The sequence below is a fragment of the Passer domesticus genome, unplaced genomic scaffold, assembly GCF_036417665.1.
Source record: "Passer domesticus isolate bPasDom1 unplaced genomic scaffold, bPasDom1.hap1 HAP1_SCAFFOLD_60, whole genome shotgun sequence".
NCBI classification, from domain to species: Eukaryota; Metazoa; Chordata; class Aves; order Passeriformes; family Passeridae; genus Passer; species Passer domesticus.
Window position 1 is genome coordinate 429,255 of NW_026990165.1, and position 13,026 is coordinate 442,280.

A 13,026-nucleotide genomic window follows, 5' to 3' on the forward strand; every position below is an offset into this window, starting at 1 on the left:
TTTCTTGTCTTTAACATGTGTCTTCACAGAGGTGTGTACAGTTTCCTTAGTGGTTTAACAGATTGTCAATTCTCAAAGCTAATTACTGATTGTTTTTTTTGTCAGACATGGAGGAAACTGCTAGCACCTTCTCTTAGGACATGACTTCCGTGATGCAAAACCACCACAACAGCACAGAGCACAGAACTCCTTTGTCCATAGGTAGTAGTCATGTGCCAAAGGCCTCAAAACCCCACCTTTGGAGATGTCAGGGCCCTCTCCAAGGTGTTTTGAAATGAAAACATGCAGCTCTTAGTCTAAGAAAATCACCAGAGGACAGGGCCAGCCTGACCTGTCTGTCCTGGCTACTTTTGTCTGGGAGCAATTCTTGGATATACAGAATTTGGGAGGCCAAATTCTAATTTTGGCCATGGCCTTTGGACATGAAAGCCAGTTTTTTTCCATAAGAAGGAAGCAACAGAGCCCCAGTGTTTCCCAGGCGGATGAGAGGTGACCACCAGAGGCCAAGGCCAGCCAGAGCTGGCAGGTTTTGTTCTGAGAGATGCCCTTGCATAGAGGAAATTTTTTAGGGAGAGTACCTATTTTGACAATGGGCACCTGAAAAGAGGGATGGTTCTTTTCCATAGCAAGGAAAGCATGGAGCTCCAGCACTCCAGGAGCTGATGAGAGGCAGCCCTTGACATCCCAAGTCAGCCAGACCTGTCAGGTGGCCCCTGGGATGCCAAGCCAGCCAGACCTGCTCCATGTTCCCTCAGTTCCATGGGGCCCTACTGTGTCCCAATGGTCCCTTGCTTCCATAAGGCCCTGAAGTGTCCCAATGCCCCCTTGGTGACACAAGGCCTTGAAGGGTCAGAATGGTCTCCATGGTTCCATCAGGCCCCATAGAGTCATAATGGTCTCTAAGTTGCATGAAGCCCCGCTGTGTCACCATGGCCCCTTGGTTCCATGGGCTCCAGTGGTGCCACAATGATCCCCTTGGTTCCATGAGGTCCCCACAGTGTCCCAGGGATCTCCATGGCAAGGAAAGAACCCAGCCCCAGCGTTGCAGTGGCAGTCACCAGAGGCAAGGCCAGCCACACTTGACAGTACTGGCAGATTTTGCCTGGGAGCAACCCTTGGATGTATGGAATTTTTGAGGTGGAATTCCAGTTTCAGACATGGACACCCAGAGAAGGATGGTTCTGTTCCATAGGAAGGAAAGCATGGAACTCCAGTGTTTCAGGGCAGATGAAAAGCAGCCATCAGAGGCCTAGGCCAGCTACACCTCTCTGTCCTGGTAGCTTTTGTCTGAAAGCAACCCTTGGATATAGGGAATTTGGGAGATGGAAGCCCAATTTTGGCCACTTCTGTGTAGGTAAGATAGATCATTCTTTTCCAAGGAAAGTACAGAGCCCATATGTTTCAAAGGCAGATGAGGAGAGAGATGGCTCCTGGAATGATAGTAATGATATCCTCAGGCCAGGTCTTAGGAGCTCTTGGGGACCTATATTACACCAAAGATAGTTCAGCCACCTCAGATGGCATAAAATCAGCATGTCTTCAGTGGTAGTGTTGGAAACAGAAAAGCTTAAAAAAAAGATAAAATAACAAAGGTCTTTACAGAGAAAACCTACACCAGTGACAAGAGGCTCTTGCTTCCGGTAAAAACCCCACAAAAGTGTTTAGTTCCTTTGTTCCACTTTTTCTAGTAAATTGTTTAGGAAGGACCTTTTTGCTTCTGTCAAGTTATCTATCCTTAAGTTTGAAGTAAAGTCCCCAAAGTCCTATGAGGTGTCTTTTTACCAAAGTGAGGAGAGAAACTTCTGGGCTTTTTCCCTTTTTAAGGAGACAAGGATAATTTGGTTACTCCGTCAACAGGGGGCACATTCCTACACTGGGAGGCCAAGCCCGCCAGACCTGTTTGTCCTGGCAGCTTTTATCATGGAGGAATCCTTGGTTATATTGAATTTGGGAGGAGGAATCTCGATTTTGACCATGGACAGCTTGAGCAGAAGGATGGTTCTTTTCCATTGGAACAAAAGCACCAGTGTTTCAAAAGCAGGTGAGAGGCAGCCCCCAAGAGGCCAAGGGCAGCCAGACCTGTCTGTCCTGGCAGCTTTCATGGGGAGAAATCCTTGTATGTATGGAATTTTGGAGGTGGAATCCCAGTTTTGGCCATGGGCACCTGGTCAAGATGGATAGTTTTTTTCCTACAGGAAAGAGAAGTGCGAAGTCCAAGTGTTCTGGAAGAAGATGAGAGGTGGCCACCTTCAGGCCAAGCCAGCGAGACCTGTCTCTCCTGGCACCTTTTGTCTAGGGGCTATCCTTGGCCATAGGGCATTTTGGAGGTGGAATCTCAGTTTTGGCCATGGCTGCCTGGACAGGAAGAAGAGTTCTTTTCATTAGGAAGGAAAGCGCAGAGCCCCAGTGTTTCAGAGGCAGATGAGTGCCAGCCCTCAGGAAGCCAGACTAGTCAGCCCTGGCAGTTTTTGTCTGGGAGTTATCCTTGGATATAGGAAATTCTGGAGGCAGATCCCCAATTTTGGCCATGTGTGCCTGGTTGAGATGGATGGTTTTATCCCATAAGAAAGAAAAGCACATGGTCCCAGTGTTTCAAAGGCTGATGAGAGGTGGCCCCCAGGTGGCCAAGGCAGCCAGAGCTGTCTCTCCTAGTGGATTTCATCTGGGAACAATTTTTGCATATAAGGAGATTTGGAGGAGGAATCCCAGCTTTAACAATGGGCCCCTGGAGGAGAAGGACATTTCTCTCCCATAGGAAGGAAAGCCCAGAGCCCCAGTGCTTCAGGGGCAGATGAGAAGCAGCCCTCAACATGCCAAGGTCAGCTGGACCTGTCAGGTGGTCCCCAGGAGGCCCAGCCAGCCAGACCTGTTCCCTGTTCCCTTGGTTTTGTGGGACCCCACAGTGTCACAATGGTTTCCTTGGTTCCACGAGGCCCCAGAGTGTCACAATGTTCCCCCTGCTTCTGCAGTGTCACAATGGCCCCGTGCTTCCATGAGACCTTGCAATGTCACAATGGCTCTGTGGTTCCACAAAGCCCTGATGTGTCACCAGGGCCCCTCGGCTCCATGCACCCTCGCTGTGTCACAATGGCTCCTCTGTGACACTACAGGCTCCACAAGGTCACCATGGACCCTTGGTTCCTTGGGGCCCCTGAGTTTCACAAGGGAGACCTTCCTGGATTGCCAAACAGATTGCGTTCTCTTTGCAATCTGTATGGCAGTTGTCTTCTGTTAAGTGAGCAGTTTTCCTTATCTCTTCCACACCCACTCCTCCCTCCAGGCAGACATCTGCTGATAACAGGCTACTGAATGGCACTGCATGACTGGTAAGAACTACAACATCCCATTGTGAGATGATCCGCCCAGAGTGGAGAGCCAAGCATTCCTACCAGATATAATATTAAAAATTCTGGAACACCAGCATGGCTTTCTTCACTGGATTTCCCAGAGGAACAGCAGCTGCCTCTTCCACTGGATCTTCAGAGGAAGACTACACCTTTCTAAAGGACCCCTGCTCCAGCAGAACCACACCTGACACTCCAGAAGGACTGCAGCCACCATTCCATTTGGACTGCTACCAACACCCTGACCAAGAGGGTGTCAGGTTGTGTTCTGACTCTGTCAGTGTTGTCTTGGTTTACTGCATTGTTTATTTCATCTTTTTATTTGTTTCCCTAATAAAGAACTGTTGTTCCTGCTCCCATATCTTTGCCTGAGAGCCCCTTAATTCCAAATTTATAACAATTCAGAGGAATGGGGTTTACATTTTAGATTTCAGGACAGGCTCCTACCTTCCTTGGCAGACACCGGTCTTTCCAAACCAAGACAGGGAGTGACATGAATCTCTGCTTAATAACTGGTTTTGCTTTAACACAGTTACTTTGAAATCACTTCCTAGTATATTATATATGATATGATATGATATGATATGATATGATATGATATGATATGATATGATATGATATGATATAATATAATATAATATAATATAATATAATATAATATAATATAATATAATATAATATAATATAATATAATATAATATAATATAATATAATATAATATGAGTTACAGCTGTTATACCTAGGAGCAAATTTTTCTGATTAAGATAATATTGTTTAATCATTACCATAAGAGATAATATATATTTATAGAAATAGCTCTGGTCTGCCGTCTTTAATCCCATGGGACAAAGTCTATAAAGCTTTCCTTCCACCTTTATAATTCTTTACATACAAAATCTTGAAAGTCTGGGATGGGGATTGGAAACAGCTACTCCAAAGCTCCTCTCACAAGAAGGATTTTAGAAAGCTTGGAGGTCCTTGCAGGTGTTTGGGGAACTGTGGGGGCTATTGGGGGTCCAGTTTACTTCCCGATTAACAGAAGATAACTGCCCTGCCTCTGACAGATGGCAAATAGAATACACACATTGTTTTTCAATCCAGAACAACAGGATTTCAAATTAATAGAATGTAACATAACATTGCTGAAATCTAACAATAATGAAGTTTAACTTTGCTTAATCTTGTCAACCCTGAATTTGCATTAAGTTAAACATCATAGAATTAAAAATTAATATCCTTAAATGTTATACATACAAAAAAATTTAACTTATTCTGATGCTACTAAGGGAAATAAGGCACTGAAAAAGTTGAACAATCTGAGATTGAAATAACAGCATGAAGGATTTACTGGAGGGATTAAAAGGATGTGATAAGTATGTCAGGTTTTTATGTAATTTAGTTTTGAGAGAAACCCATGGAAGCTACAAATTTTAGGCAAGCATGAATTTACAAAGACTTTTTAAAGTGCAGTTTTATTGAAAGAAACAACAATGTGGAATTTGGCAAACTGCCCAGCAAACCAGAAGCTTCTTGAAATTGTATTTAGTGTGATTCCAGATGGTAAATTTACCAGCATTTCTGTTAAAGTGCCTCTGGCCAGTGCCATGGTGGGGGGGCCTGGCGGAGCCGCGCCGGGGGCTCGGGGGAACCGCGCCAGGAGCAGCCGAGCCGCGCACCCCAAACCGCCCGCGGCTCCCCCTCCTGCCCCAGAGCCTGTGAATGTGCCTCCGTGCCAGAGGGAAGGGGCAGGAGATCCCCCAGTGCATCCCCAGCAGGACAGCATCAGCAGCGGGGTTGTCCTGCAGCCGGGGCCATGCTGGGCTGGGAGATGGAGCAGGAGAGAGGGGGAAGGGGGCACTGACTTCCTCCTCACCTGCCTGAGTGTCTTGGGGCATCTTTCTCTTCCTTGCAGCCTTCTCCTCCATTGGGCCAAGATTTGGGAATGGGAAATCCTGGTTTGGGCAAAAACAAGGGATGAGCACAGTGTGTCTGAAAGGCCTCTGCCCAAGTCCATCTCTAGAAGTCACCTGATATCAATAAAAACCTTCAAAAAGCAAAAGTGAATCAAAAAAAGCCACCAGGAGTGTCCCATTTCCATTCTCATCCCTCTGGGGTTCTGGTGGTCCCCTCTCTCATGGCTGCCAAGGATCCCAGAGCACCTGGGGATCCCCCCTCTCCAGGGTCCTGCTTAGGGATGCTGCGGGGTTTTGGGGTCCCAGGGTCCCTCTCTCCAGCCTCCCCCCAGTCCAGGCACTTGGGGCTCTCTCCTCTCCCCACCGCCCTGTCCTGGTTTAGGGCAAATTTGGGAGAAAATCTCCAAAAGGCGTTTCCTCTGGAAAGCAAATTCAAGCAGCCTCTTCCCCAATCAGTTTGGGAAAAGATTTCCTTGGAGAAAAGTGGAAAAACCCTGTTTATTTAACAGACAAAGCATTCACGAGCACAGCAAATGACCAATATTAAACAATAAAACCTCTTGCCGCTCCAAAAGAGATGACAAACTCAGAAAATCCCTCTGTGGGCTGTAGCTCTGCTCACTCAGTCTCTTATCAGTCTCTTCTCAGTTTCTCCAGCACTGGAAATGCCGTGGACCAGGCTCGGACCAATGGGCCACAGGTGGAGCTGCCAGTGCTCTTCTGGATGTTCAGAGCAGGTTTAAACAGCTCTAAAGTAAAAGAAAAACCACAGTCCAGGGCACTTATCTGCCTTAGAGAGGTAAAAACTAACTAAAACCAAAGGAGAGTCCTGTCCTGCTGTCTGTCTGTCCAGCAGCCAGAATATGGAGGAGTGCAGTTTCTTAAAAAACTTGCTCACTTCCTCCCTCCCTTCGGTCTCAGAACCTGCCTTAAAGGTGTAGAACTCATTTCTGGGCTACACAGATGAAGAGGGTATGAGCATGATCCCAGGTTCCGCCCTTCTGGGGGTTTGGGGGTGTCTCTGTCCCTCTGACCTCAATGATTTTTGGGTGCGGTCACATCAGGGCTGAGAGGGACAGAGACCACCCCCGGGCTCCCCAGGGATGAGAAGGTCAGAGAGACCCCCCAGCCCCAAGCACCCTCAGCGGTGAGAGGGACACAGAGCCCCTGGTCCCCAGCCCTGCACAAGCATTCCCTGACACCAGAGGGATGGAGACCCCCGAGCATCACCCAGGGCAAGGGGACAGAGACCCCTGAGCATCCCCTGGGCTGAGAGGGACAGAGACTGCCCTGAGCATCCCCTGGCACAGGAGTGACAGGGAGGGAAACCCCCCCAGGCATTCCCTGGAGTGAGAATGATGGAAACCCCCTGTGGAATGGCATGGGGTGACAGGGACAGGAACAGCCCCCACAAGCCCCTCCCAAGCATCCCCCAGGGCAAAAGGCACAGAGACCCCTTGAGCATCCCCTGGGTACTGGACAAAATAAACTTGGCAGAAATCAAATTCAACTCTGCATAAACCACTTTCATGAATATTTGATTTTCCCACAAGTCGCATGTCATGAAAACGCAAACCAATCCCAAGCATTAATAAACTGGCAATAGAAGCAAGTGTGTGAAAATTCCAAGTTCCATCGGTTCCTGCACAGTTCCAGTTCAGCTGCTGGCAGGTTCCCATAAAAGAAAAGTGGAAATTCAGCCCAGTACAGATTATTAAAAGCAAGAGAAAGCTTTGTGTAACTATCACAAAGGTGACAGGGATGAAGAGAATAATGATTCTCACATTTGGCAAAGCCCCTAAGCCTGTGAATTTGGGAGTGATTCAGGAAGTTAGCTACCTTAGCTGGGCTTCCTGTGGCACTTTAGCAGCCTTGTGTTCCTCACCTTGGGGTGAATGAACCTTGTCAGCCTCACTGGTAATATTTGTTCACTTTTCTCCAGTGATTTGAACAAACTTTCCAAGGAATGACAACAAAATATTTTCTTTACACTGGCCACACACAACAGCCATTTTCTGCATCAGTTTTCCCATAAGTTGCTCAGTGGAAGCTGCATCCAAGTTTCCAAGGGTTCCTCCGGAAAGAAAGAGCCACAAGCTCCTCAGAGGAGGGAACCATGCTGTTGTCGAAGGCACTTGGGGTCAGAGAACAGTGCCTAAACTCACTGTGCCAAAATAATGTTGCAATCTGGTTAATAAAATTGTTTGAGAGATACCTCTGCCCCAATTAAGGTGCTAATGAGACCAAATTTAAAGTAGATTTTATTGACTGTAAATGTGAGGTAAAGAGAGAGAGATGAAAAGAACGAGAAAATGGGGGAGAGCAAGAGACAGGGACAGAGAGTTTCACTCGGGTGCGGCAAGTGTGACATTGTCCCCTGTGTGCATGGCCTTCTCGGGGTGGGGGTTTTACACCTGAGCCAGTTTGGGTAAGGGGGGTGGTGTTCACCCCCCAGCAGGGATTACCCCACTGTTTCAGGTTACAGTGCAAGATGTAACCAAATGCATGTTTTCCATCATCATCTTTACAAACTGTTATAAACAGGCGGGGCAGTGTTCTTTATCTCTTCCATGACTCAGCCCTGATAACGCCCTCCAGGGGCTATCTTCTGTGAATGGGCCATTGAGTGTCCCTGCAGGACTGATAAAATGACATCATCCCATTGTGGGATGCTCTGCCCAGGGGGAGGAGCCAAGCATTCCTACCTGGATATAAGCTGAGGCTTACAGCCCCAGGAGCACCTTGCCTACTGGATTCCCAGAGGACAAGAGCTCCATAGGCACCACTGGACTTTCAGAGGAAGACCAGACCCTTCTCCAGGATCACTGCTTCGACGGAATCAAGTTCATCACTGCAACAGGACTGCAGCCACCATTTAATGGGACTGCTACCAGCACCCTGACCAACAGGGCGTCAGCTTACATCCTGACTCTGCCCATTTAAGGCAGTGTTTCTGTATCATTGCCTTGATCTCAATTTTCTTGTTAAATTGTAATTCTGGCTTAAAATCTCCCCCTGGTTTGACCTCAAACCAGTACAAAACTCAATGCACTCATCCCTTGTTTTCCTCCCAAAACAGAATTTCACATCCCAAACCCACTGCCAGATGGAGGAGAAGGCTGCAAGGAAGGGGAAGATGCCCCGAGACACTCAAGCAGGTGAGGAGGAAGTCAGGGCCCCTTTCCTTATTTCTCCTGCTCCATCTCCCAGACCAGCATAGCCCAAGGCTGCAGGACAGCCCCACTGCCAATGCTGTCCTGCCAGAGATGCACTGGGGGGATTTCCTTTCCCTTCCCTCTGGCACGGAAGCAAATCCCATCCTCTCCATGCCCTGTCTTCCTCAGACAACCAGCTGATAATAGAGACCAGGGAGGACAAATCCCCATGGCAGAACCTCGTGGAAGAGGCAGATTTGAGCGGCTCCATGGCACAGGAATCTAACAAGGAGGAAAATTCCCTGAGATCCCACAGGAGGAGGGGCTTCAAACCCAGCCCAGGGTGCTCTGAGGAGGAAAGACCCACCCTGAACCAGGAAGGTGGACAGAGCTTCAGGCAGGGATCGGAGCTGGTGGTCCATAAGCAGATTCATGATGGGGAGAAGCCCTACAAGTGCTTGGAGTGTGGGAAGAGCTTCAGGAAGAGCAGCACCCTGATCTGCCACCAGATGATCCACACTGGGGAATGGGCCTACGAATGTGGGGAGTGTGGGAAGGGCTTCAGCTACAGATTCACCCTTGTGACCCACCAGCGCATCCACACTGGGGAGAGGCTCTATGAATGTCCTGAGTGTCAGAAGAGATTTCAGACCCGCTCCAATCTCCTCAGGACCAAAGGATTCACACTGATGAGAGGCCCTTCCTCTGCCCCGACTGCAGGAAGGGCTTCAAGCAAAACTCCCACCTCGTCACCCACCTCTCCACTGGAGAGAGGCCCTACAAGTGCTGCACCTGTCAGAAGAGGTTTCACACCTGCTCAAATCTCTGCCTACAAGAGTGGATTCACACAGAGGAGAGGCCCTTCTGCTGCCCTGACTGTGGGAAGGGCTTCAAGAACAACTTCACCCTCATCACCCACCATCGCATCCACACTGGGGAGAGGCCCTACGAGTGTCCCCAGTGTGGAAAGAGCTTCACCCAGAGCTCTCACTTGACCAGACACCAATGGAGTCACTGGTAAGGGAAGCCCTGCAAATTCCCCAACTGCAGGGAGAGCTCCATGCACTGCTGCAGCTTCATCCCCCATTGGATTACCCATGCTGGTCAGAGCCCTGGTGATCCATGTTCCCAGTGATCCATGCTGGGAAGACACCTGTCCCTCCTCCTGCCCCTGAAGATGGCATGATGTGGGATTGATGAACATGAGGTTGTGGCCATGGCCGTGACATTCCATTCACTCCCACCTCAGGTCATTGCCACAGGCAGGAAAGGGACTCTCTCTCTCCCCTTGAGGAGAAGGGTGTTCTTTCCAGGCAGGAGGAAATTGTGTCCGGGAAGAGACAGTCAGCTGAGTTGTAGTTTTCCATTTCTCTTGTCCCTTTTGTTATGAATATTGTTGCTGTTCCTGTTTGTTCCTGATCTTGTTGCTGCTCCCAATAAATTGTTCCTATCCTAGCCCAGGATCTTTGCCTTCTGTGCTTTCCATGGGAGGCAGGAGGGCAGCAATCGGCAGCGCGGTTTTAGGGGCAGCAGGAAATTGGGGAATCCCATTCCTGAGCCCTGCCCTGTGGAAACCAAGCATACCAGCTGGTCCCAGTCCTGGCTGCCATGCTAAGGATCAGATTAGTCACAGGCCCTCAGAGGGGTTCCATGGTGACTTTCCAAGAGTCTCCAGGCTGTTCAAAAGCTGGAATGTCACAGGCAGAGACAAGGGCTCCATGGAGACCTCCCCGGGGTTTCTGGGGATGGTAAAGAGCTTCTGTGGTCAGAGACAGTCACAGTCAGAGGATGTCACATGGTGACATCCCAGGAGACCTTGGGCTGCAAAGGCACTGATCTGTCACAGGCACTCACAGGGGCTCCACGATGACATCCCAGGAGTCCCCAGGCTGCCAAAGAGCCGGGGTGTCCCAGACACTCCCAGGGGTTCCTGTCATGTGCAGTTGGAGCTTCAGGCAAAAGCTTTAGTTCTTTATTGGAGAAACTCCTGCTGACTCATGATGTGGAGAAATGACACCTAACACACACCATGGATCCTCAAACCCCTGCAGGGCCCCTAGACTTCTAAAATTCCTTTTAATACAGGAGACTGGGATAGGTTGGATCCAATCCCAGCCCCAGACTTTTTCAAAGGTGTAAAGGTTGGACAGGTAGAATGGAACCTTAATGCAATTTGTCCCACAGGATTATCGATGGAATTCTAGATAAATTTATATAAATACAGCTCTGATTGATTCTGATCATGATTTGACAGAATGGTTTGTTTACACCACAGATTAAATTTTAAAAAAGAGAGTAATTTACTCCACAGTATAGGAGCTATAACAATTATTAGAATATAGTGATCTAGGAAGCAATTTTATGTCAACAGAGCTTGCTGGAGTTGTTGGAGCCCGTTGCAGGCAGAGCCTCCTGCTCCAGCAGGAACTGCCTTTCCTGTGCCAGGAGCAGGGCAGGTCCCGCTGCAGGAAAAGCCCCAGGCCAACCCCAGCACAGGGAAGGGCTCGGGCACAAGGGCAGAGTGCCGTGCTGGGAGCTGTGCCAGGCAGAGCCTGAGGCACCAAAGGCACCTTGGCAGCAGCAGCTGCTTGCAGGGCATGGCCAGAAGCCTCCCTTGGCAGCCCGGCCTGGTGGCCAGCACTGCAGAGCTGCTGCCTCAGGGCTCATTTCTGCCTGGGCTCTGAAAAGCCACTTCTGCTCCAGGAGCCTGCCTGGGAAGCCATTGGCCCCAGCACCTTGGGGACAAGATATGAATGACAAAACTCTTCATGCCAGCAGAGACAAGGCAGGGGCAGAGGAAAGGGCAGAGCCAGGCCCAGGGGACAGGGCTGCCATGGTGATGGCTGTGAGGTCACTGCCCCTGCAGCAGCCTGGCTGCCCTCAGCAGACATTCTGGCCAGAAGCTTTGTGAGGGCACCCAGCACATCAGAGAACCCACACAACAGGAATTCTGTGCTTGGGGATGAGAGGGTTTCACTGGGTCAGGCTGCACAAAGCTGCTGATCTTGGAGTAGTGCTGTGATAGGGAATCCACTTCTCTGGAAAAAGTTGCTGTTTTGTGCCACTCTCATCATTGTAAAATATTTCCTCCTTTCAACAAAGTAAATCCACCCTCATTCAGTTTAGAAATATTGACTCTTGTTCTGTCACTGCAAGATTTGGAAAAAAATAACTTTGGCCACTATTTTTCCATTTTCACAGATCTTGATGAGGACCCAAAAATCTCCCAAGATGGGGTTTGGAGGCCTCATCACATAACCAGCAGGAGGAGGCTGATGGCTCTGGGCTCAGAGGTGTTGAGACTGAGGACAGAACAGGAGTTGCCTGGGAGGGATTGAAGGGTGGTTTCAGAGAGGCTGGAGTTTTTCTTCATTGTATAAAACAGAGAGAGGCACCATGTGCAGCTGGGGTGGTCCAGACTGGACACCAGGAGAAAGGAATTTCCCTGCCAGGGCAGGGCTGTGGTGCAACACATCCCCCAGAAGGAGCCTGGAGCAGCCCAAGGCTTTGTGTGGCAGGCAGAGGCAGGCAGGAGGCAGAGCTGTCAGCAAAGGAAGGGGCCAGCCAGGTGGGGCAGCGGGGGATGAGGAGCCTGCAGGGACAGAGGCCAGGGCAGGGACACCGTAGGACAGCCTGGGCTGCACAGGGCACAGGGATGGGCAGCAGCTGCCAGGCCCTGACAGAGCCACCTTGGGCAGCACTTTGGCCATGGCTGCTGGACCTGGGCCTGAGCCAGGAGGGGACAAGTGACCCTGGCAGCCCTGGAGCCTCATGGCCTCCTTGTCCCTGCTCAGCAGCCTGGCAGGGGCTGCCCCATGGTGCTGCCCTTGGCATTGCCCATCCCCACATCCCAGAGCCCATCCCGGGAAGAGCCCTGAGCGAGGAGGGAGGGATAGGATCGGCCTGGCCAGGGGCTGGGGCTCAGGCCTTGGGCCTTTGCATTCCTGAAACACATCCAGGTTTGCTCAGCACCAGAGACACCTTTGCCTTGCTTGTCCCCAGCTGTCATGACTGCCTCCAGTGTTCTGCTCTCCCTGGAACCTGGGGACACTCTCTCAGTCCTGTCCCTCACAGGATCTATTTAAAGTACAAGAACCTTCAGTAGTTCAATCTCACTTTGAGCTCTTGAGAAGTTCTTTGAGCACACTCAGAGGGACTGGGTGTGATGCAAAGAGCAGCAAAGCCCCAGAGGGTCATTAAAGTCCTGGTGCTGTGTCTGTGCTGCTGAGCTGGGCCGGGCTCCTGGCCCAGAGGCAGCTCCTGGCAAGGGCAGCGCTGCAGAGAGACAGCTCTGGCCAGGAGAAGCTCAGGCAGGGCTGGGGCACTGCCAGGGCAGCTCAGGGACACGAGCAGGGCACAGCCAGAGCTGGCAGGGGCTCAGCACTGGCAGGGGCTGGGGGATGTCCCAGAGGGGGCTGTGTCACAGCGGCATCTCTGGGCTCTCACAGAGCCACAGAGCAGCTGTGATGTCAGCAAGGGGCTGTGTGACAGCACAGAGTGGGCTGTGTGACATCACCGAGGGGGTTGAGACATCACAGAGCTAGCTGTGACATCACAGATGGCAGCTGTGTGACATCAGAATGAGGGTTGTGACAAAGAGTGTGACATCACAGA

At 50.2% G+C, this 13,026-nt stretch overlaps 1 long non-coding RNA gene across 1 annotated transcript; it reads left to right on the forward strand.

Moving 5' to 3' along the window:
• Nucleotides 1-3,129: 3,129 nt before the first annotated feature.
• On the forward strand, nt 3,130-3,703 carry LOC135292963 (uncharacterized). Its single transcript, XR_010355101.1, has 2 exons — nt 3,130-3,326; nt 3,449-3,703. It is a non-coding gene; the product is annotated as an uncharacterized LOC135292963 (long non-coding RNA).
• Nucleotides 3,704-13,026: the final 9,323 nt, after the last annotated feature.